Raw genomic sequence first — 23,703 nt, forward strand, 5'->3', positions numbered from 1 at the left:
CCTTTTTGGGGTCGGCCATGGCGACAAAACAAAAGAGATAAAGCAGACGAAAAAGAGGGGCGAATAAAACGGCAAATTTTTGTGAAGTGGGGGAGAGAAAAACGAGAGGCAAATGGAAAATAATGTAAATTGCGAGGAGATGAGATTTGTGATTAGGAACCCCGTATATGTTGAAGATCCTCCCCAGCAATGGCGCCATAAATTTCTTTTGATGTCGCTTGAAGCTATGTCGGTATTTCCCCAAAGAGGAAGGGATGATGCAGCACAGGGGCGGTAGGTATTTTCCTCAGATATGAAACCAAGGTTATCGAACCAGTAGGAGAACCAAGCAACACAATGTAAACAGCCCCTGCACACAAGTAACAAATACTTAACCCGACGTGTTAAAGGGGTTGTCAATCCCTTTCGGGTACGACGCCAGAAATTGGTGCGTGGACGGGAGAAAGTTGTAAATATTGATAGATCGAACGCCAAATAAAATAAATTGCAGCAAGGTATTTTTGTATTTTTGGTTTACTAGATCTGAAAATAAGAGCAAATAAAATAGATCGCGAAGGCAAATAATATGAGAAAGAGACCCGAGGGCCGTAGGTTTCACTAGTGGCTTCTCTTGGGAAAAATAGCAATGGTGGGTGAACAAATTACTGTTGGGCAATTGATAGAACTTCAAATACTTATGACGATATCGAGGCAATGATCATTACATAGGTATCACGTCCAAGATTAGTAGACCAACTCCTGCCTGCATCTACTACTATTACTCCACACATAGAACGCCATCCATCATGCATCTAGTGTATTAAGTGATGGAGAAACAGAGTAATGCAATAAGAACGATGACATGATGTAGACAAGACCTATCTATGTACAGATATACCCCATCATTGTATCCTTAGTAGCAACGATACATACGTGTCGGTTCCCCTTCTGTCACTTGGATCAAGCACTGTAAGATCGAACCCACTACAAAGCACCTCTTCCCATTGCAAGATAAATAGATCAAGTTGGCCAAACAAAACCCAAATGTCGGAGAAGAAATATGAGGCTATAAGCAATCATCCATAAAAGAGATCAAAGAAACTCAAATACTTTCATGGATATAAAAAAGATAGATCTGATCATAAACTCAAAGTTCATCCAATCCCAACAAACACACCGCAAAAAGAGTTACATCATATGGATCTCCAAGAGACCATTGTATTGAGAATCCAGCGAGAGAGAGAGGAAGTCATCTAGCTACTAACTACGGACCCGAAGGTCTACAAAAAACTACTCACGCATCACCGGAGAGGCACCAATGGAAGTGGTGAACCCCTCCGTGATGGTGTCTAGATTGGATCTTGTGGTTCTGGACTCTGCGGCAGCTGGAATTGATTTTCGTCGACTCCCCTATGGTTTCTGGAATATTGGGGTATGTATAGAGCAAAGAGGTGGTCCAGGGGCACCCGAGGTGGGCACAACCCACGAGGGCGCACCTGAGCCTCCTGGCGCGCCCTGGTGGGTTGTGCTCTCCTTGGAGCACCCCCAGGCGCAGCCTTGGCCCATTAGGTGTCTTCTGGTCCATAAAAAATCTCCATAAAGTTTCATGGCATTTTGACTCCGTTTGGTATTGATTTTCTACGATGTGAAAAACAACAACTGGCACTTGGCACTATGTCAATAGGTTAGTACCAAAAAATGATATAAAATGATTATAAAACATCCAAGATTGATAATATAACAGCATGGAACAATAAAAAATTATAGATACGTTGGAGACGTATCAAAGATGCCGACGCATCCGGTCCTGATCCACTTGGACTGGGTGCACTACTATTGTCCTTCGCCGGCGAACAGTCCGGAAAGCCTCTCCAGCTCTCACAGTGATATGAGCGGCATCCCTTCTGATAGGTACTCCCTCGAGATCATCAAGTGAAGTTACATTTGGAAATTGGACAACACCTTCCCGCCGACGACACTCCGTGGATCAGTGCACTCTCGTCTGCACTTCCCGAGAGGTGGCGGAGACAGTGGGCGCGGCTAGTACGGCGAAAGGTCACACACGGAAGACGCACAAGATGGGATGCCCGGCCTGCGGCCACTGGCGGGGATGTGCGTCCCTCACCGGTGTCTGGCCACTTTTCTGATGGACGTGTGCGAATGGTGGACCTGGCTGTGCTCTCAGAGAGGGCTAGTGTGGGGCAGCTCTCCGGTTTGCCTGCCCTGCCAGGCATGGTGCGGCCTGCCATGGACAACACTGAAGTGGTTTGCCCAGACGCTGCAACCACTTCACCACGCCATGCAAACTTCCTTTTGTATTAATAAAGCCCGACTGCTACGGGTCTGCAAGTGGTGCCAACCGGCGTGAAGATGGGGACTATCGATGCCCTGTGCACTAGCCTGATGGACATGGATGCCCATGGTACTGCACGGACCCCGCTGTCGATTCAATATGTGGAAACGCTTCAGCTACCGATCGACAAAGCAACACCTAGGCCTTTTGTCGTGCATGCTAGCCTCTCTGAGGTGGGCCAATGCTCGGGGACCAAGGTGGATCAGGGGTAGACAGCCCTACCGCTCCATGCTGTTGACGATGCCGATCTGGTTGACCTGGTGCAAATGGATCCTTCGTGCACCATGGGTTCGATCTTGGGGCTCGACTAGTTGTCTTCGTCCGGGCCTCCTCTTGTGCCGGCCTCGGCCTTATCGCCCTGGTTTCGGTGTAGGAGGAGCCCGGGCCTCGGGTTGGGCCAGCAATCCCGATCGAAAGGGACACGGCGCATGAGGAGTCTGGGTCCTTGCCTGGGCCTGGGATACCGATCGATGGGAATGAGGGTAGCCCATTTCCAGGCATGCCAGGCTTGCTTAACATACTAGGTTGTGGTGGCTCGGTGGGATTGAAGAAGTTGACTTCCTTCGCCTCTCTTCTCCTGTCCCCCACCACCGCTCCCCTAATCCAGTCCCCTCCCACGGCGCCACCGTCCAATACTGCCATGTAACGCCCCGGATGTAACATTCCATAATTGTAACTCCAACTCTTTTCCATTTCCGGCTATGTTATATGTTATATCCTCTGTGTTTGGGTTTTGTCTTCGTTTTGCATTTTGTTCATGTCATGCATTTCATCTCATGTCACCATGTGCATCTCATTTGCATTCATGTTCGTCTCATGCATCTGGTCATTTTCCCCGTTGTTCGTTTCAGAGTCCAACACTCCCACATGCACCCGTTGCACCTCTCAGGTCTCGTTTCGTGAGCGGGAGAAAAACGTTCTTGGAATGGGTCGAGATTTGTCGAGTGACCTTAGTACATCATCGGTAGGCCGCCTATCAAATTTCGTTCCATTTGGAGGTCGTTTGACGCCCCAACGGTTAACCGGGTAACCACAAAAGCCCCTCTCTCTTTGCAGCCCAACACCCCTCCACAACAGCCCACTAGCCCATCTAAACCCCCTCCATGCTCTGCGTTGTTGGATCACGATCGTGTGGGCGAAAATCGCACCTCATTTGGACTCTCCTAGCTCCCCCTACCTATAAATAGACCCTCTCCCCCGAAAATCCGCATCAAACCCTAGACACTCCGCTCCACGCACCGCCGGACATGTCCGCCGCCATCCCCTCGGCGAATCGGATGGTGCCACAGCACCCCGCTCACCCGTGCCGCCGCTAGGCCCGAGGCCGGCCCACCCCGGCCCACAGCTGGGCCGCGCCGCCCCGTGCCTCCTCGCCAGGATCCGCCGCCGCCGCCACCGAGCTCGCCTCCGCCGTCGACGCGCCGCCGCCTGCCGCACCTCGCCTCCGCCACGCCGCCCGGCCGCCGCCTCCACCGCATGCCCCGTCGTCGCCTCGCTGTCATCGGTCACCGCCGCTCGCCGGCTGCCTCGTCATCGGATCCCGTCGGGTGGACGAGATCCACCCGCTCCGCCAACCAAACGACACCCCGTCCCAGTTCCCCGCCGTCCCAGGATCTCCTCGTCCGCCCGTTGACTTTTCCGCAAGGTGAAATTCCTCTGTCCTGAAATATCTCTACCTCATGTGCTCATGTTTGACATGCCATATCTCCATGCTCGTAGCTCGGATTTGCGCATATGATATACCGAAATGTTCGTCTCGTGATGCTCGTCATGCTAGTGTCATTTGCATGCATGTTAATGTCCATATTGATGCCTTAATATTCATTGCAAAAGTGATACATGATGTTGTTTGCTGGAATCCATCACAACTTGCTGATTTGTCATTTTCATAGATTTCTGTGCGTGCATCCTTTGAGCATCATGTCTACATGTTTTAGGAGAATCTTCATGCCATCTTTACAGTGGTGCAAGTCTTGTATTTTTATGAGCTCTATGGTGACTAGCACAAGCATGCAAAGTAGGCTATATGATGTTGCTGATTTCACACACTTAGTATTTCTGCTAAGTCTTTTCCTGTTACAATATGTTGCTATGTTGACTGATGTTTGCTACGCAACTTTATTCTTATAGACACGTGTCGGGCCTCCAAGCGCAGAGTTTTATAGGACAGTAGCAATTTTCCCTCAAGTGGATGACCTAAGGTTTATCAATCCGTGAGAGGTGTAGGGTGAAGATGGTCTCCCTCAAACGACCCTGCAACCAAATACAAGAAATCTCTTGTGTCCCCAACACACCCAATACAATGGAAAATTGTATAGGTGCACTAGTACGGCGAAGAGATGGTGATAAAAGTGTAATATAGATGGTAGAAATATATTTTTATAATCTGAATAAATAAAAAAAGCAAGGTATTGAATAGTAAACGGGCACAAAAACGATATTGCAATGCTTAAAAACAAGGCCTAGGGTCCGTACTTTCGCTAGTGCAATCTCTCAACAATGCTAACACAGTTGGATCATATGATTATCCCTCAAAGTGTAACTAAGAATCACTCCCGAGTTCCTATTAGCGGAGAACAAAAGATAGGAATTGTTTGTAGGGTGCGAAGCCACCTCAAAGCTATTCTTTCTGATCGATCTATTCAAGAGTTCGTAATAAAATAACGCAAAGCTATTTTTTCCGTTCGATCTATCCTAGAGTTCGTACTAGAATAACACCAAAGCATATTCATATTCATAACACTCAATCCGTACAAAGATACAAGAGTGCCCCAAGATTTCTACCGGAGAAACAAGGACAAGAACGGGCATCAACCCCTATGCATAGATTACCCCAATGTCACTGCGAGAATCCGCAAGTTGAGTGCCAAAACATATATTAAGTGAATCAATACGATACCCCATTGTCACCACGAGCATTCAATTGCAAGACATATATCAAGTGTTCTCAAATCCATATAAGTATTCAATCCGATGACAACGAGATCTCAAAGGGAAAAACTCAATTCATCACAACAAAATAGAGAGGGGAAAAACATCATATGATCTGACTATATTAACAAAGCCCATGATATAGGTCACGAGAGAGAGAGAGAGAGATTAATCACATAGCTACTGGTACAAACCCTCATCCCCGAGGGTGGACTACTCCCTCCTCATCGTGGTGGCCGTCGGAATGATGAAGATGGCCACCGAAGATGATTCCCCCATCCGGTAGGGTGACAGAACGGGTCTAGATTGGTTTTCGGTGGCTACGGAGCCCTGCGGCGTTGGAACTTCTGATCTAGGTTAACCCCGAGGGGTTTCGAAATATTTGGGAATTTATAGTGCAAAGAGGGGGTGCGGGAGGCCACAAAGGTGGGCACAACCCACCTGGGCGCGCCAGGGGGCCCTGGCACGCCCTGGTGGGTTGTGCCCCCCTCAGGGCACCCCCGGGTGCAGCTCTGGCCCATTGGGATTCCTTCCGGTCCGTAAAAAAATCCACAAAAAGTTTTGCAGTGTTTGGACTCCGTTTAATATTGATTTTCCGTGATGTAAAAAACAAGCAAAAAACAGCAACTGGCACTGGGCACTGGGTCAATAGGTTAGTCCCAAAAAATGATATAAAGTTGCTATAAAATGATTGTAAAACATCCAAGAATGATAAAATAACAGCATAAATACTTCATAAATTGTAGATACGTTGGAGACGTATTAGCATCCCCAAGCTTAATTCCCACTCGTCCTCGAGTAGGTAAATGATAAAAGAAATAATTTATGAAGTGTGAATGCTAGCAAAGTGCACAAGTTTGATCGATGATAATTTCAATCACTTTTCCTAGCATCATAACAACAATTCTTTCTAATAAATTTTCTCATGTTATACTGGCAACCAATTCACATGTTAAGGTTCGAATAATGAATTCTCTTGAAACTCAACAACTTATATTCTCAGTCACCAAGCAATTGCAATTCAACTTATTCAACAGAGTTTAAGTAAGAGCTCCACATACTCAACCATCATATAGTCTTCTATGATTGTTAACACTCACCTTGTACACATGAGCAAAACGTTTCAACCGGACGCATAGAAAGATAGGGGCTTATTGTTTTTCCTCCCAACGTATTCACCTCAAGGGTGATGTCAACAATAATAACTCATGCTACCCATATTCAACTGGACATATGTGCCTAGATCTTTCCTCACCACATGATGCTTACCAAAAGAGAAAATAAAAAGGAATAGAGAGGAATACTTTGACTCTTTGCATAAAAGTAAATACTGAAAAGTAAAAGATAGGCCCTTCGCAGAGGGAAGTTGGGATTTGTAGAGGTGCCAGAGCTCAAAGCGAAAATTGAGAGATAAAAACATTTTGAGAGGCATACTTTTCCCACCAACAAAAACGACTTAGAGCTCCCAACACTTTCCATGCTAGATATATCATAGGCGGTTCCCAAACAGAAAATAAAGTTTCTTTCTTTTTCCACCATGCTTTCACTTTCCATGGCTAACCGTATCCAGGGGTGCCCTCCATACCAACACTTTCCAAGAAATTTATTATTTGACAACATAAAGTAAATTCATTTTTTCATTTCGGGACTGGGCATCCCTAATACCTTTGCCTTACTCCCGTGCAATGACAAGTGAATAAACACTCATCGTGAGAATAACACATCTAGCATGGAAAATATTGGCCACCCCTCACCGCCTCGCGAGCGGTACGAGCACACAAAAGATAAATTTATTTTGAATATTAGAGATGGCACATACAAATTTGCTTGGAACGGCAAAAGAATACCGTATATAGGTAGATATAGTGGACTCTTGAAAATAAGATTTGGGTTTAAGGGTTTTTGGATGCACAAGTAGTATCTCTACTTGGTGCGGATTTTTTGGCTAGCAAAGATGGGGGGGCAAGCACCACATGTTGAAGGATCTATGACAATATAACTTCTACGTGAATATGAACAAACATAAACCATTATGTTGTCTCCCTTGTCCAACGTCAACAATTTTGGCATATAATATTTTGATGGGGGCTCACAATCACAAAATATTTCCATGATAGTGTATTTATATGTGAAAGTTCTCTTCCTTATACTAATTATTCGTGAATTGCTTGTATGACGAATATTGTGATTGTCAAGCCTCAAAATATTTCACTTTCTAAACCCAATGTGAAGCTACCACTAGGCATGATATGATTTCAACTTCATGACATTCAATTTATTCAACAATTTACTCATAGGATATAAGTGAAGCAAAAGAGTAAATGACATAGAAAAGAGCTTCGTTGACGGGATGTGAATGCCACTTACTTAGCCTCCCTGGCAATTATTTGAGGACTCTATTTTATCTAAAAACTTTCAGATCTAAGTACTTTATTAAAACAGTAAGGAAAAAAAATAAAATGGCATTCCAACAATAGCACAACTCATGTGAAGAAGCAAAAACTTAGGCTCAACCGATACTAACTGATAATTATTGATGAAGAAAGATGGGATGCCTACCGGGGCATCCCCAAGCTTAGATGCTTGAGACTTCTTGAAAATATTATCTTTGTATGCCTTGGGCATCCCCAAGATTGAGCTTTTGTGTCTCCTTAATTCTTCCCATATCACGGTTTTCCTAAATCTCAAAAGCTTCATCCACACAAAACTCAACAAGGACTCATGAGATAAGTTACCAATGCAAAAACCTTATCATTCTCTACTATAGCAAATCACTAAAATTATGATTCAACATTGCATACTAAATGCATCTGCATATTTAATACTCCTATCCGCAAATAGAATCATTAAACAAGCAAACATATGCAACCATAACAACAATCTGCCCAAACAATACAGTCTGTAAAGAAAAGAAAAGTATCAATACTTGTTCAACTCCAAACATTATGAAAACTTACCACACTGAAGAAAATTTATCAGATCTCATTTTGCAAAAAGTTTTAACATTTTATCACATTCTGACTTTTCTAGGGAATCTTTGCAACAGCGGTAAACTTTCTGTTTTCAAAGAGCAACAAGTATACTTGCAAAATAAGCATGGCAAAGGCTATCATTGCCACTTTTATTGAAATAAACGATGAAAAACATTATTCTAAATAGCAGCAAGAAAATCCTAACAAAATAAATTGATGCTCCAAGCAAAACACATATCATGTGAGAAATGAAAACATAGCTCCAAGTGAGGTTAGCGATAATGTTGGAGACGAAAGAAGGGATGCCCAGGCATCCCCAAGCTTAGTTCCTTGGATCTTCCTTGAATATTTCCTTGGGGGTGCCTTGGGCATCCCCTGTTGGGGAACTTAGCAGAATTTTAAAATTTTCTACGCATCACCAAGATCAATCTATGGAGTCATCTAGCAACGAGGGAGAGAGGAGTGCATCTACATACCCTTGTAGATCGCGCGCAGAAGCGTTCAAGAGAACGGGGTTGATGGAGTCGTACTCGTCGTGATCCAAATCACCGATGACCAAGTGTCGAACGGACAACACCTCCGCGGTCAACACACGTACGGTTGGGAAGACGTCTCCTCCTTCTTGATCCAGCAAGGGGGAAGGAGAGGTTGATGAAGATCCAGCAGCACGACGGCGTGGTGGTGGAAGCAACGGTGATCTCGGCAGGGCTTCGCCAAGCGCAGGGAGACGGAGGAGTGTCACGGGAGGGAGAGGGAGAGGCCAGGGTCTTGGGTGCGGCTGCCCTCCCTCCCCCCACTATATATAGGGGCCCTAGGGGGGGCCTAGGAGATCCAATCTCCTAGGGGGGGGGCGGCGGCCAAGGGGTGCCTTGCCCCCCAAGGCAAGGGTGGCGCCCCCACCCCTAGGGTTTCCAACCCTAGGCGCAGGGGGAGGCCCAAGGGGGGGCGCACCAGCCCACTAGGGGCTGGTTCCCCTCCCACTTCAGCCCATGGGGCCCTCCGGGATAGGTGGCCCCACCCGGTGGACCCCCGGGACCCTTCTGGTGGTCCCAGTACAATACCGATTACCCCCGAAACTTTCCCGATGGCCGAAACTTGACTTCCTATATATAAATCTTTACCTTCGGACCATTCCGGAACTCCTCGTGACGTCCGGGATCTCATCCGGGACTCCGAACAACTTTCGGGTTACCGTATGCTAATATCTCAACAACCCTAGCGTCACCGAACCTTAAGTGTGTAGACCCTACGGGTTCGGGAGACATGCAGACATGACCGAGACGCCTCTCCGGTCAATAACCAACAGCGGGATCTGGATACCCATGTCGGCTCCCTGATGCTCCACGATGATCTCATCGGATGAACCATGATGTCGAGGATTCAATCAATCTGTATACAATTCCCTTTGTCAATCGGTACGTTACTTGCCCGAGACTCGATCGTCGGTATCCCAATACCTCGTTCAATCTCGTTACCGGCAATTCACTTTACTCATACCGTAATGCATGATCCCATGATCAACCACTTGATCACATTGAGCTCATTATGATGATGCATTACCGAGTGGGCCCAGAGATACCTCTCCGTCATACGGAGTGACAAATCCCAGTCTCGATTCGTGCCAACCCAACAGACACTTTCGGAGATACCTGTAGTGTACCTTTATAGTCACCCAGTTACGTTGTGACGTTTGGCACACCCAAAGCACTCCTACGGTATCCGGGAGTTGCACAATCTCATGGTCTAAGGAATGATACTTGACATTCGGAAAAGCTACAGCAAACGAACTACACGATCTTTGAGCTATGCTTAGGATTGGGTCTTGTCCATCACATCATTCTCCTAATGATGTGATCCCGTTATCAATGACATCCAATGTCCATAGTCAGGAAACCATGACTATCTTTTGATCAACGAGCTAGTCAACTAGAGGCTCACTAGGGACGTGTTGTGGTCTATGTATTCACACATGTATTACGATTTCCGGATAACACAATTATAGCATGAACAATAGACAATTATCATGAACAAAGAAATATAATAATAACCATTTTATTATTGCCTCTAGGGCATATTTCCAACATCCCCAATCTTAGATTCTTGTCACTCCTTATTCTCCTCATATCGATATCTCACCCAAAACTTGAAAACTTCAATCAAACAAAACTTAACGGAACTTTGTGAGATATGTTAGTATGATAAAGAGCAAACCATTCCACTTTTGGTACTGCCAAATATAAGATTCATAATTGTTATCACACAATTACTACTATATCATATTATTTCTACAATTTATATTGAGCAATATAAGCCATAGAAACTAGAAAACAAGCAAACTATGCATTGAAAACAGAATCTGTCAAAAATAGAACAGTTTGTAGTAATCTGTACTCAAACCATACTTATGCTTCTCCAAAAATTCGGAAAAATTAGGACAACCTGAGAAATTAGTCTTTTAATATTCTGAAAAAGAATCAACATTTTATCATGCTTCTGTTAAAAATGGAAATTATTTTCCTGAGCACAAAAGTTTCTATTTTTCAGCAAGATCAAAGCAACTATCACCCAATCAAGATCCTAAAGGCTTTACTTGGCACTTTATTGAAACGAAAGCAATAAAACATGATTACTACAGTAGCATAAGCATGTGAACACACAAAAACAGTAGGTAAAAGTGTTGGGTTGTCTCCCAACAAGCGCTTTTCTTTTATGCCTTTTAAGTTAGGCATGATGATTTCAATGATGCTCGCATAAAAGATAGGAATTGAAATGTAAAGAGAGCATCATGAAGCATATGACTAGCACATTTAAGCCTAAACCACTTTCTATGCATAGGGATTTTGTGAGCAAACAACTTATGGGAACAAGAATCAACTAGCATAGGAAGGCAAAACAATCAAAACTTCAAAAATTTCAACACATGGAGAGGAAACTTGATATTATTGTAATACCTACAAGCATATGTTCCTCCCTCATAATAATTTTCAGTAGCATCATGAATGAATTCAACAATATAACTATCACATAAAGCATTCTTTTCATGATGCATAAGCATAGAAATTTTGTCACTCTTCACATAAGCAAATTTATTCTCATCAATAGTTGTGGGAGCAAACTCAACAAAATAACTCTCATGTGATTGGAAATTAAAATCATGATGACAAGTTTCATGTTTATAATTATTCAATATAGCATACATGTCATCACCATAATCATCATATATAGGAGGTATGCAATCATCATAATAAATTTTCTCATCAAAACTTGGGGGGCTAAAAATATCATATTCATCAAATATATCATCCGCAAGCTTATGGCTTTGCATATCATTAGCATCATGGATATTCAAAGAATTCATACTAATGACATTGCAATCATGCTCATCATTCAAATATTTTGTGCCAAACATTTTATTGACTTCTTCTTCTAACAATTGAGCACAATTTTCCGAACCATCATTTTCAAGAAAGATATTATAAAGATGGTCAATAATATGATGCAACCTAAATTCCATTTTTAGTTTTCTTTTATAGACAAAACTAGTAATAAAAAAAGAAACTAAAAGATTCAGTTGCAAGATCTAAAGATATACCTTCAAGCACTCACCTCCCCGGCAACGGTGCCAGAAGAGAGCTTGATGTCTACTACGTAACTTTATTCTTGTAGACACGTGTTGGGCCTCCAAGCGCCGAGTTTTGTAGGACAGTAGAAATTTTCCCTCAAGTGGATGACCTAAGGTTTATAAATCCGTGAAAGGTGTAGGATGAAGATGGTCTCCCTCAAACGACCCTGCAACCAAATACAAGAAATCTCTTGTGTCCCCAGCACACCCAATACAATGGAAAATTGTATAGGTGCACTAGTTCGGCGAAGAGATGGTGATAAAAGTGTAATACGGATGGTAGAAATATATTTTTATAATCTGAATAAATAAAAACAACAAGGTATCAAATAGTAAACGGGCACAAAAACGGTATTGCAATGCTTAAAAACAAGGCCTAGGGTCCGTACTTTCGCTAGGGCAATCTCTCAACAATGCTAACATAGTTGGATCATATGACTATCCCTCAAAGTGTAACAAAGAATCACTCCCGAGTTCCTATTAGCGGAGAACAAAAGATAGGAATTGTTTGTAGGGTGCGAAGCCACCTCAAAGCTATTCTTTCCGATCGATCTATTCAAGAGTTCATACTAAAATAACGCAAAGCTATTTTTTCCTTTCGATCTATCCTAGAGTTCATACTAGAATAACACCAAAGCATATTCATATTCATAATACTCAATCAACACAAAGAACTACAAGAGTGCCCCAAGATTTGTACCGGAGAAACAAGGACAAGAACATGCATCAACCCCTATGCATAGATTACCCCAATGTCACTACGGGAATCCGCAAGTTGTGTGCCAAAACATATATCAAGTGAATCAATACGGTACCCCATTGTCACCACGAGTATTCAATTGCAAGACATATATCAAGTGTTCTCAAATCCATAAAAGTATTCAATCCGATGACAACGAGATATCAAAGGGAAAAACTCAATTCATCACAACAAGATAGAGAGGGGAAAAACATCATATGATCCAACTATATTAACAAAGCCCATGATATAGATCACAAGAGAGAGAGAGAGATTAATCACATAGCTACTGATACAAACCCTCAGCCCCGAGGGTGGACTACTCCCTCCTCATCGTGGTGGCCGCCAGGATGATGAAGATGGCCACCGGAGATGATTCCCCCCTACGACAGGGTGCCACAACGGGTCTAGATTGGTTTTCGGTGGCTACGGAGCCCTGCGGCGGCGGAACTTCTGATCTAGATTAACCCTAAGGGGTTTCGGAATATTTGGGAATTTATAATGCAAAGAGGGGGTGCGAGAGGCCACCGAGGTGGGCACAACCCACCTGGGCGCGCTTGGGGGCCCTGGCGCGCCCTGGTGGGTTGTGCCCCCCTCGGGGCACCCCCAAGTGTAGCTCTGGCCCATTGGGTTCCTTTCGGTCCATAAAAATCCACAAAAAGTTTCACGGTGTTTGGACTCCGTTTAATATTGATTTTCTGTGATGTAAAAAACAAGCAAAAAACAGCAACTAGCACTGGGCACTGGGTCAATAGGTTAGTCCCAAAAAATGATATAAAGTTGCTATAAAATAATTGTAAAACATCCAAGAATGATAAAATAACAGCATGAATACTTCATAAATTATAGATACGTTGGAGACGTATCATTGACTTGTTGCCACAAGTTGATCCATGCATATTTTGATGAAGTTCAGTAAGAGTGTTTTGAAGATATGATTATGCTCTATCCATTCATGCCCCTAATTGTATTTATGGAGTAGTGTAGCTTGTCATTACCATGCTCTACTTTTGCTAAATGTTGTTGCTGTCAGTTTGTTAACATGAAGTGTATTTTTGCCATGTGTTTTGTTAGTGATCCATGCACCCTAGGAACTTGCTCTTGCCATGTTTAGGTTCATAATTGTGTCTTCTTACTGTTGGTTACCTTGTGATGCTATGAAATGCTTTGTGGTGAGTGGCATGAGTTTGCAAATTTACTACCATGAATCTGTTTCTGCCATGCTATGTTTTTCTACCAAGTCTGAAACTGTTCATATCACTTGCCATGTTTGCATGGATGCTACCATCTTTTCTGTGCAACTTTGGCTAAAGTTCAGTAAGGGAGTTTTGTTCTTTTCCTTTAGTACTAGCATGCCATGCCTTTGGTTGCCATGATATGTTCATGTAGCATGTTGTTTACTAGCTCTAAACATTGCTACCTGATGTTGTTTATGTCATGTTTAGTATTTTCACCAAGTCTGTGAAACTGTTATCATTTGCATTTTTGTCATGCTGTTTTACGCTTATTCTAGCGAGTTCTAGCAGGAGCTCAGTGTTCATGATTTGTAGAACTTCACTTGTACTTCACTGACATGTGTTTTGTTGCTATGTTGGAGTGTTGTAGCATAGTTTCATGTGGCATCTTAAGTGTTATGATGTTATTAAGCGCAATGTTGTCTTGTTCTTGTTTTACTCGTCATTTGCAAGCCGTGCATCCGTTTCCGGCGATCTTTATATCGTTTTCAACCGAAATCACTCAACCTTTCCAGTGGCATGCTTGGTTTGCCAAGTTGATTCCATGATCATCCTTTCCCTTCCGGAGTATCCTTATGCATTGCACATCATACCTTGCATTCCATGCCATGTCTTGCATCATGTTGCTTGTGCATTGCACCATGATTGATTGTTGTTCCGTTGCTTGTGTTCTTGCTTTGGGTAAAGCCAGGAGACGAGTTCATGAACAAGGATCCTGTTGAGTACGTTTACGAGGAGCAAGCTTTTGACAACCTTGAGAACTTTGCAGGCAAGATGATCATTACCCCCGATATCACTTCTATCTTTGCTTGCTAGTTGTTCGTTCTATCGCTATGTCGCGCTACCTACCACTTGTTTATCATGCCTTCCATATTGCCATGTCAAGTCTCTAACCCACCTTCCTAGCAAACCGTTGTTTGGCTATGTTACCGCTTTTGCTCAGCCCCTCTTATAGCGTTGTTAGTTGCAGGTGCCTTGCAGGTTGTTCCATGTTGGAATATGGTTTATGTTAAGATATCACAATATCTCTTATTTAATTAATGCATCTATATACTTGGCAAAGTATGGAAAGCTTGGCCTTTTTCTTGGTGTTTTGTTCCACTCTTGCCCCCCTAATTTTCGTCATACCGGTTTTATGTTCCTTGATTTTGCGTTTCTTACGCGGTTGGGGTTATGGGACCCCCTTGACAGTTCGCTTTGAATAAAAATCCTCTGGCAAGGCCCAACCTTGGTTTTAACATTTGCCTAATAACAACTAAAATTTTCCTAGGGAGTAATTAACCCGAGGAATTATCTAAATTCAACCCCCGGGCCAGTGTTCCTCTGAGTGCTGGTCTAAGTTGGGCGATGTCCGATGCCCCCTGGGCAACCAGGGTCTCAGCCAACCCGACGTCTTGCCCATCCGGTGTGCCCTGAGAACGAGATACGTGCGACTCCTATCGGAATTTGTCGGCACATTGGGCGGTCTTTCTGGTCTTGTTTTACCATTGTCGAAATGTCTTGTAACCGGGATTCCAAGTTTGATCGGTTTATTCCGGGAGAAGGAATATCCTTCGTTGATCGTGAGAGCTTGTGATGGGCTAAGTTGGGACACCCCTGCAGGGTATAAACTTTCGAGAGCCGTGCCCGTGGTTATGTGGCAGATGGGACTTTATTAATATCCGGTTCTAGAGTACTTGACACTTGACTTAATTAAAATGCATCAACCGCGTGTGTAACCGTGATGGTCTCTTTTTGGCGGAGTCCGGGAAGTGAACACGGTTGGGTTATGTATGAACGTAAGTAGTTCAGGATCACTTCTTGATCGCTTCTAGTTTACGATCATTGCGTAGTTTCTCTTCTTACTCTTGTACTCGTATGATAGCCACCATATTTGCTTAGCGCTTGCTGCAACTCCACCTCATAACCCAATCCCACCCATAAGCTTAAATAGTCTTGATCTCGCGGGTTTTGAGATTGCTGAGTCCTCGTGACTCACAATACTACCAAAACAGTTGCAGGTGCCGACAATACCAGTGCAGGTGATGCCACCGAACTCAAGTGGGAGTTCAACGAGGACCTTGGTCGTTACTACGTGTCTTTTCCGGATGATCAGTAGTGGTGCCTAGTCGAGACGATCGGGATTTAGCATTTGGGGTTGTCTTCTTTTCATTTGGATTCGTCTATGGTCGGACTATGTGTGTACTCTAAATGATGTATGAATTATTTGATCATTGTGTGATGTGGCGATTGTAAACCAACAATTTCTTTATCCTTCTTCATTACATGGGATTGTGTGAAGATGACCCTTCTTGCGACAAAACCAAAATGCGATTATACCTCTAAGTCGTGCCTCGACACATGGGAGATATAGCCAACCATCGCCGCTACCTGCCGCGGACACCCCCTCCCCCCTCATCCGTCAAAGCGGAAGGCTGGCTGCAAAACCCATGGCAGGGATGGCAACGATGGACAAGGTCAAGTTGGTGCTCATGAAGAAGAATAACCTTGCCACTGAGGATCTGGCGGCCAAGGATGAGGGGCTCAAGAAATACGCGGAGATGTACCAGAAGCCGCTCACTCCCTTGTTCATGGGGGCTGTGGCGACCATGCTGGATGCCTCGACTTCGATCCGCAAGGAAGCTTTGGGAAACTTGGCGGTGGCCTGAAGCTCTGTTAGTCAGTGTCATAGTTTCCTCTAGAGTACATCAGTTTTCTCAATGTTAGTTGCATTTCCCTAGTTTGGCAGTTGGGAACTTGGGATGGTCTTATTGCTGTTTCAGAGCTCCCCCCTGTCTCTGCTTGTCTTTGCATGTCTATTGTCAGTTTAGCTGGGTCGTCGTCATGTGTGCGCTCGGCTTGTGGCTGGTCTGGTCGCAGATGTTGTTGTTGCCAGTTGGTATTGACTGCTATGTGTTGTTATGGATCCAAAAAAATTAAATTGAAGTGTAAGGGGCCTAAACAGTCCGGCCTGGAGACGGACGGTTTTCAATATGATCAAAGGTTCTGCCTGTAACATAGGGTGCCCGCAAAGAGACCAAATTGGCTATGGTGGACAAATTTGTGGTTGCTGAGTGCCTCGGTACAAACTTCTCGGGTAGCTTTATTGCAAAAGAGGTTGTTGGTTCCCATGGTGGAATTATTATTGCTCTGGCGCATGGTTTATCCATCACTTTGGATCAGGCGGCCTCGGGAACTCATTTCCTCTCTGGCACAGTTGTTGATTTAACGACGAATTCCTCCTGGTCCTTGATTGTGGTTTGCGGTCCTCAGTTGGATTCTAAGAAGATCTTATTCATGCACGAATTGAAGGCCTGCAAGCCCCTGGTAGCCTCAGAATGGTTACTGCTCGGTGATTTTAACCTGATTTACCAAGTTTCCGACAGGAGCAATGGCAATATTAACCTCCGCCATGGGGAGGAGGAGGCTCATGGGGGCAAGTGCCTTGTCAATCCCCCCCCCTGATCCTGAAGTGTAGTTTTGTCAATGACATCAAGAAACCCATCATTTTTTGCTTTTTGGATGCACTAAAATGTCATGAATCTGTATTTGTTCGACGCTTCCATGAGTTATTTTTAACAACTTGGACCATGCTTGTTTTTATCCAATTGCTCCACATAGTTACATGCTGCTTCTTCCTGACCGAGTCCTATGTCATGTGGAATGAGGCACTCTGCTACCCATAATCTGATAAGATTTCACAGAGATAACATAATTTCCAAGGAAAGCGGCAATGCAGAGGGAAACAAAGTTTTAAATGCTGACTTGGCAAATCAATGAAACTGCAGCCTAGTATGCCATTCATCATTTTTTCTCCAATTATTGTTGTGAGTGTTGTCCAATATTCAAGAATGTCCCTCCATTTCTGTATGTCGAGATTCATTGCTAGATATTTCCCCAGGACTGCAAGGGCCAGTGGTAACCCATCACATTTGCCCACAAGCTCTTTCCCTAACCTTTAAATCCATCCCACTCATGACCATTCTTGGAACTTCTGAATGGTTGTGAAGCATTGGTGACTAAGAGTTCCAAAGCTGCTTCATCATCCATACGACTCGGAGGATGCACATCTGTTGGCATTGCATATCTTGTTTGTGTAGCAACAGGCATGCTACGGGTCGTTAACAATACTCTACTGCCGTTACTTGCATTTGGAAAGGCACTGACCCATCCATCATCTTTTAGAAAGAACACTTTGTTTATTTTACCCAAGTATCCTCGTCCCACACACCATCAAGGACAAGTAAATATCTCTTTTGTACTAACAACTCATATATCTTCTTCTCCACTTTATACACCCCAAATGTTGTTGCTGGACTCAACGATTTGATTGTACATATGCTTTAGTGTGTCAGTTGTACTTTTTTTAAGGACACCCAAACAGTTATAACAAAGTGCTTTTTTATCTCAGGTACTGTTGGGGATATTACTACTGGGCGTAAACCGGCCTATCTGGGCCGGGTTAACTTCGTCAGTAGTTAAGTAAGTTAAAGCCCAAGAAGACAGAGGAGGGCTCAAGGCCCATGGTCGGCTCAAGGCCTGCAGTCATAAACCGGCGGTAGTAGTTAACCTGTATTGTAAGTTAGGAATAAGAAGAGACCAAACCGGACACATCTATGAGCCGGTATTGGGACTCCGTAAGCCGGCGAGAGTCACCCGTGTATATAAGGGGACGACCTGGCGACGGTTCAAGGACAACAGACAACAACTCGAGACATAGGCCAAGCTTGTTTGCTCCCTAGTCATCGAAACCCCATCAATTCCATCACAACTAGACGTAGGCTTTTACCTTCATCGAAGGGGCCGAACTAGTATAAACTCTCTTGCGTCCTTGTGTCCGCTTTAACCCCTTCAAGCTAACCCGTCGCGATGGCTCCACGACTAAGTCCTTTCTCTAGGACATCTGCCATGACAAAACCACGACAGTTGGCGCCCACCGTGGGGCTATCGCACGATGGTTTCCGGTTCTTGGAGGGCCGCTTTGAAGGACTCGAGGGCTACGCTGTAGGCCGGATGACTAAGAGTCATCGCGGCAAGCTCTACATCGACGACGCAGGCTGGGGCCCTGAGGCCGGCTCAATTGAGTACGGGTACCGGGTCCCCTTTGGTAGCATTCACGTTTTCATTGGCAAGATCGGTGAACCGGGCCCTGAGCCGGACATCTGCACCGACCTCGTCGAGACGGCTCAGCGTGCGCAATCCGCCCGGGTTAAACCGGCCATGAAGCGTGCCTTCGTGGGAGTCATCCATGGAGGAAGTTATGAGGACGGATCGGAGTTTCGCGGGGCGACTGTCGTTTGTTTCGGTGACGAATCTTCGACCGGAGAAACCGAATCTCTTTATCAGCTACAAGATGGCCGGATTGGGAGCTGTTCCGTCTAGTCTGTTTTAATAACACAGATAAATTTTTGTGTGAATGGTTACTCTGGTATGTGGCATTGTTTCGCAGGATAAATTGTTCATTACAAATGAGGCATTACACCGCGGATACGAATCACACCGGCTTACAACACTGTGGCCATCTCTCGCAACCGCCGGTCTAAAGCACCATGGCCGTCTTTTACGACCGCACCGGCTTACAACGCGGAGGACAACTTGCTCGTCCGCACCGGTTTTCAACGCCACGGCTAATTCATCTGTCTGCTCGCATGGCCGACTCGCCCGTAATTGATTTCAGTTTCACCATGGCAATCAACAACTCCGTGGTGGATATTTTCTGGCTAACATATCAGGTGAAATCCATCCATTATATTTTTATATTATATATTGCTTTCTTAAAAAAAGGGGCAATTACTTTGGCTTGCAAGTTTTCCAATGCAGGACAAATTGTCTATTGTAAAAAGGGATTATTATATCGCCGAGCTTTTGGATAACCCATGTCGGTTTATATCGCGATCCAATCTGCATCAACTCGTCAGGACCGTGCGAATTACCCAATAAAGCGTGCACAGGCCGCCGTCCCCCGTAGTCCGGTCTACCTCAGCATACGTCGATTTATGCGTCCGCACCGGTTTACAATGCCGCGGCCGATTCATCTATTCAAGCTGCCTCTGATGTTACGGTCGCTTTTGTCGTCCGTCTCTCGCGGCCTGGTCTACATCAACATACCGGGCCGCACTTGTCTGGATGAACTGTTTATGGACTATGAGAAAGTCACTACTTGGGAAGCCCGCCTTTCTTCCCACAAATTGGAGGCAAATTATCATCAACCGTCGTCTGCACTGGATGGTTCAATGGACATGCACACAAGTCGCCGCTACTACAGTTTGGTTAAAACTTCAAGGATCCAGTTGGAAGGAACCATTGGCCGAGTTGCTGACACGGCTCATACGGGATCATTTATAACCCGCCGCAGTCACCTCAACCTTCTATGGATTCACATCGTGCTGTCAACACCAATGATATACAAGTTATGCCGGTTTATATCACGGTCAAATATGGAGAATCTCAAGCCAACTCCTCGAGTCACCTTGAGACTTGGGGGCTACAATGATATGACTTAGCAAACGTTGCCGGTTTTCAGTGAAGTCAAGAACCCCAATACGTTGGAGGGAAAGATAACCCGGTCCCGGATTCACATCGTGCTGTCAGAAGATTTCCGGATTAGAAAGTATATGACAGTTACAAAATCCCGGCTCAATGAAGAAGTTTCGGGTCATCAGAAAAGGATTCCGGTTTACAATCCGGTACAAGGGAAATTTGTTCTCCGACAAAGCTCTGAAGCTCTCAAATCCGGTTTAAGAATTTCCAGTTCAAAAAGGAATTAACTTCTCGCAAGTTCGAGTTTAAAGGCCGTCAGAAAATTTCCGGCTAAAAATGAAGATTCCGGTTTAAAATCCGGTTCAAGGGAAAGATGTCTCCCACAAAGCTTTGAAGGTCTCCATATCCGGTTCAAGATCCCGGTTCAAGAAGAATTTATCTCTTGCAAAAAGTTAAAAATTGCCAAAGAGGACCTGCTGCCATGATGCGCGGTTCAAACATGGGTATCCCGCCTTACTGGCCTGACATATTATTGATCACATGGGGGCTTCTGCTTCATAAAGCGGGGTCTTTGGTCTTTTACATCATGTGTGGTTACACGGAGTTGTTCTAAAGCGGCCTCCGGTTTACCCCTTGAGTTTGCTTTTTAAAAGCATTGTGTTATATCACTTGGAGGATTGGTCGTGTCCGAACCAATACCATACCTCTTGATAGGCGAGAGCCACCAGATCACTTGGGGACTTGGTCACGTCTGAACCACTCATGCCTTTTGATCGGCCTAAGGCCACAGAATCACTTGGGGGCTTGGTCGAACCTGAACCATGACCATGCCACTTGATCGGCATAAATGCCACGGTTTCATTTGGGGACCTGGCTGACTAGAACCATAGTTACACCTAACGGGAGCTTGGTCGTGTTCGGCCATGGTAACACCATCTGATCAGCTCAAATAAACCTTTTTTTGCAACGTTTTGTCATTGCACTTGATTTACACTTTTCTTTGAAGGGGTTTTTTGCTTTTTATTGCGTTTTTTAAACCGACAAAGTTTTTTAACCAATCAATTGACGGAACACAGTTCATGTCAATCCGGAGACTATTTGCCCGGTTTGATCCTTGTTGTTAACATCCTCTTATGGAGTAACACGGTGTTTATCACAACCCGGCACAGTTTTATTATAAACCGGCATAATATGGAAGGAGTTATCAGTACTCAAGATTTGGGTTATCACCCTTACTACAAAAAGTTGGTAAAACCAACGATGTGATTCAATGTCACAGGTATGATATATTTCATATTTGATTATTCTTAAGTGCAGCCTTGGTTATAAACCCGGATTATATGTTGGGTATTATGACCCGTCCGGCGGTAAACCGCCAGGACACTTTAAACTTGTTGTATGCAGAAGCAGATTTGTTAAACCGGCCTGGTTTTGGACAACAAGTCGCCAGTATATATTTGGATTGCGCCATTGGAATCATGCGCTTATAAATCATTGGGTTATATTATTCAAATAGCCAAACTTGGCTGAAATTTCATTATGATGTTGAATGAATAAGGTTTTCATACCGGATTATATTATCTTGAATAGCCAACATGGCCGGATTTTTATTATTAAGGTTTTCAAAGTCGCTATAGCGCAATGTCTACTCTTTTATCAAAGGATATGATTCATTCTACAATGGAAGGAATAGTCCCAAGTCGCTGCAGGCTTACAACCCGGCACTTGGGGGCTACATTATTCAAATTGAAATTACATGCAAGTCTCATGTCGCTGCAAGCATGCACCATGACACTTGGGGGCTAATGCAAAGTCATTTTTACTAGTCTTATTGAAGACCCGACTCATCGTATTATAATGAGCCGGCCCTTGGGGGCTACCAATTGCTCCTGTCAACAATTCAAGGTACACAAGTTCATCATATTCCGCCTGACGGTACAACCGCGGTGGCACTTGACGAATTTCTCATTTCAGAAAGTGTTTTGGAAAGTTCATTACCACAGGAAGAATAAGTTATGCACGAAGGCATATCAACATCAAATGTATCAGCTAGCCTATTACAAGGCAACATGGTGCCCATAATAATATAATTGTTTTTCACAAAGGAGAGGCAGTTTTAAAACCGGCTTCCGGTTCAAGCTTGGTCACCAGCCTGGCCTGATGGTTGTGGGTCATCCTGCGCCGCTTCAGCTTCCGTTTCTCTACCCAGTGGCTGGAAATCCATAGTTGTCCAGTCGATTCCCATTAATGCTTGAAAAACAGCTTCATCATGGATCAGCAATGACGGGTTAATATCGGGAGCGTAAGTATGCTTACGGATTGGAGGGATCAGATTTTCCGATTCATGGATTAGTGCAGCTATTCGCTTGTTCTGACTGTCATATTGCGCTTGATAATGAGACAAGTCTGCTTCTTCAGCCAACTGACAAGCTAGTGGACGTACCTCCTGGTTTATTGCTCGCAGATCCGCTTCACCAAATTTTGACCCGTCTTCCTTCAAGCTGGGATAGCCCTGAGCCGCTTCAATAGGATCAAAATCTGGCACCCAGGCTTTTGCCCAGATTAAGGCATTGATTGCACCGGTTCGAGCAGCAGATTTCTTCAGCTCTTCAACCCGGGCAGGAAGCACTGACAGTTTCATCAAAGTATCTTGAATTAAAGTGGGCGCCGGTTTGTTATGAGACGCGGTATAGATGATCCGCTGGGCACCAGTATACAATTGTTCAACCAATGTATAGGCGGCTTTCAATTTTTTCCGCACATCTGACCCCAAGTGACCAATGCGTGTCCCTGAAATACCATAAAGGGTTAATAAACCGGTGACTCTGTAAGAAGGCAGAACCAATTCAGAAGGCAAGCTGGCTTACCAAAGATAGCAATGGTCATAGCATGAACGTGCCGCTTTATGCTGGTCAGTTCATCCGTCACTGGTTTTAGTGCAGCCTCGGCATCCTCTGCTCGTTTGATCAAAGCGGACTTTTCAGTGGCCCAATCCGCCCGTTTCTTCTTGAAGTTCTCCTTAAGTTGTTCCATGGCACTTAAAGCACTAGCCAATTCCTCTTTCGCTTTGAAGGTTTCAGCCTGTTGGGTTTTCAGGTTTTCTTGAAGATCGATGACTTGGTTTTCTTTCGTCTTCAGCTCCGCCTGCATGCATACAGATATATGTTTCAACAAATCGGTAGAAGGATTCAAGTACCAACCACATAACAAGTTATGCGCTTAGCACTTGGGGGCTAATGCATATTCGATCTTCATCTTTCAATTGTTTACAAAGTCCCAAGATCAATACAAGTATTCAACTTGGCACTTGGGGGCTAATGGCTATTTGATCATATATATTCTGATGCGGCAGTTTCAATTACTTAAAGTACCGGTTTAACTACGCTAAGTTGAACCGGCCCTTGGGGGCTACA

This window comes from Triticum urartu, chromosome 2 (genome assembly GCF_003073215.2).
Source record: "Triticum urartu cultivar G1812 chromosome 2, Tu2.1, whole genome shotgun sequence".
Taxonomy (NCBI): Eukaryota; Viridiplantae; Streptophyta; class Magnoliopsida; order Poales; family Poaceae; genus Triticum; species Triticum urartu.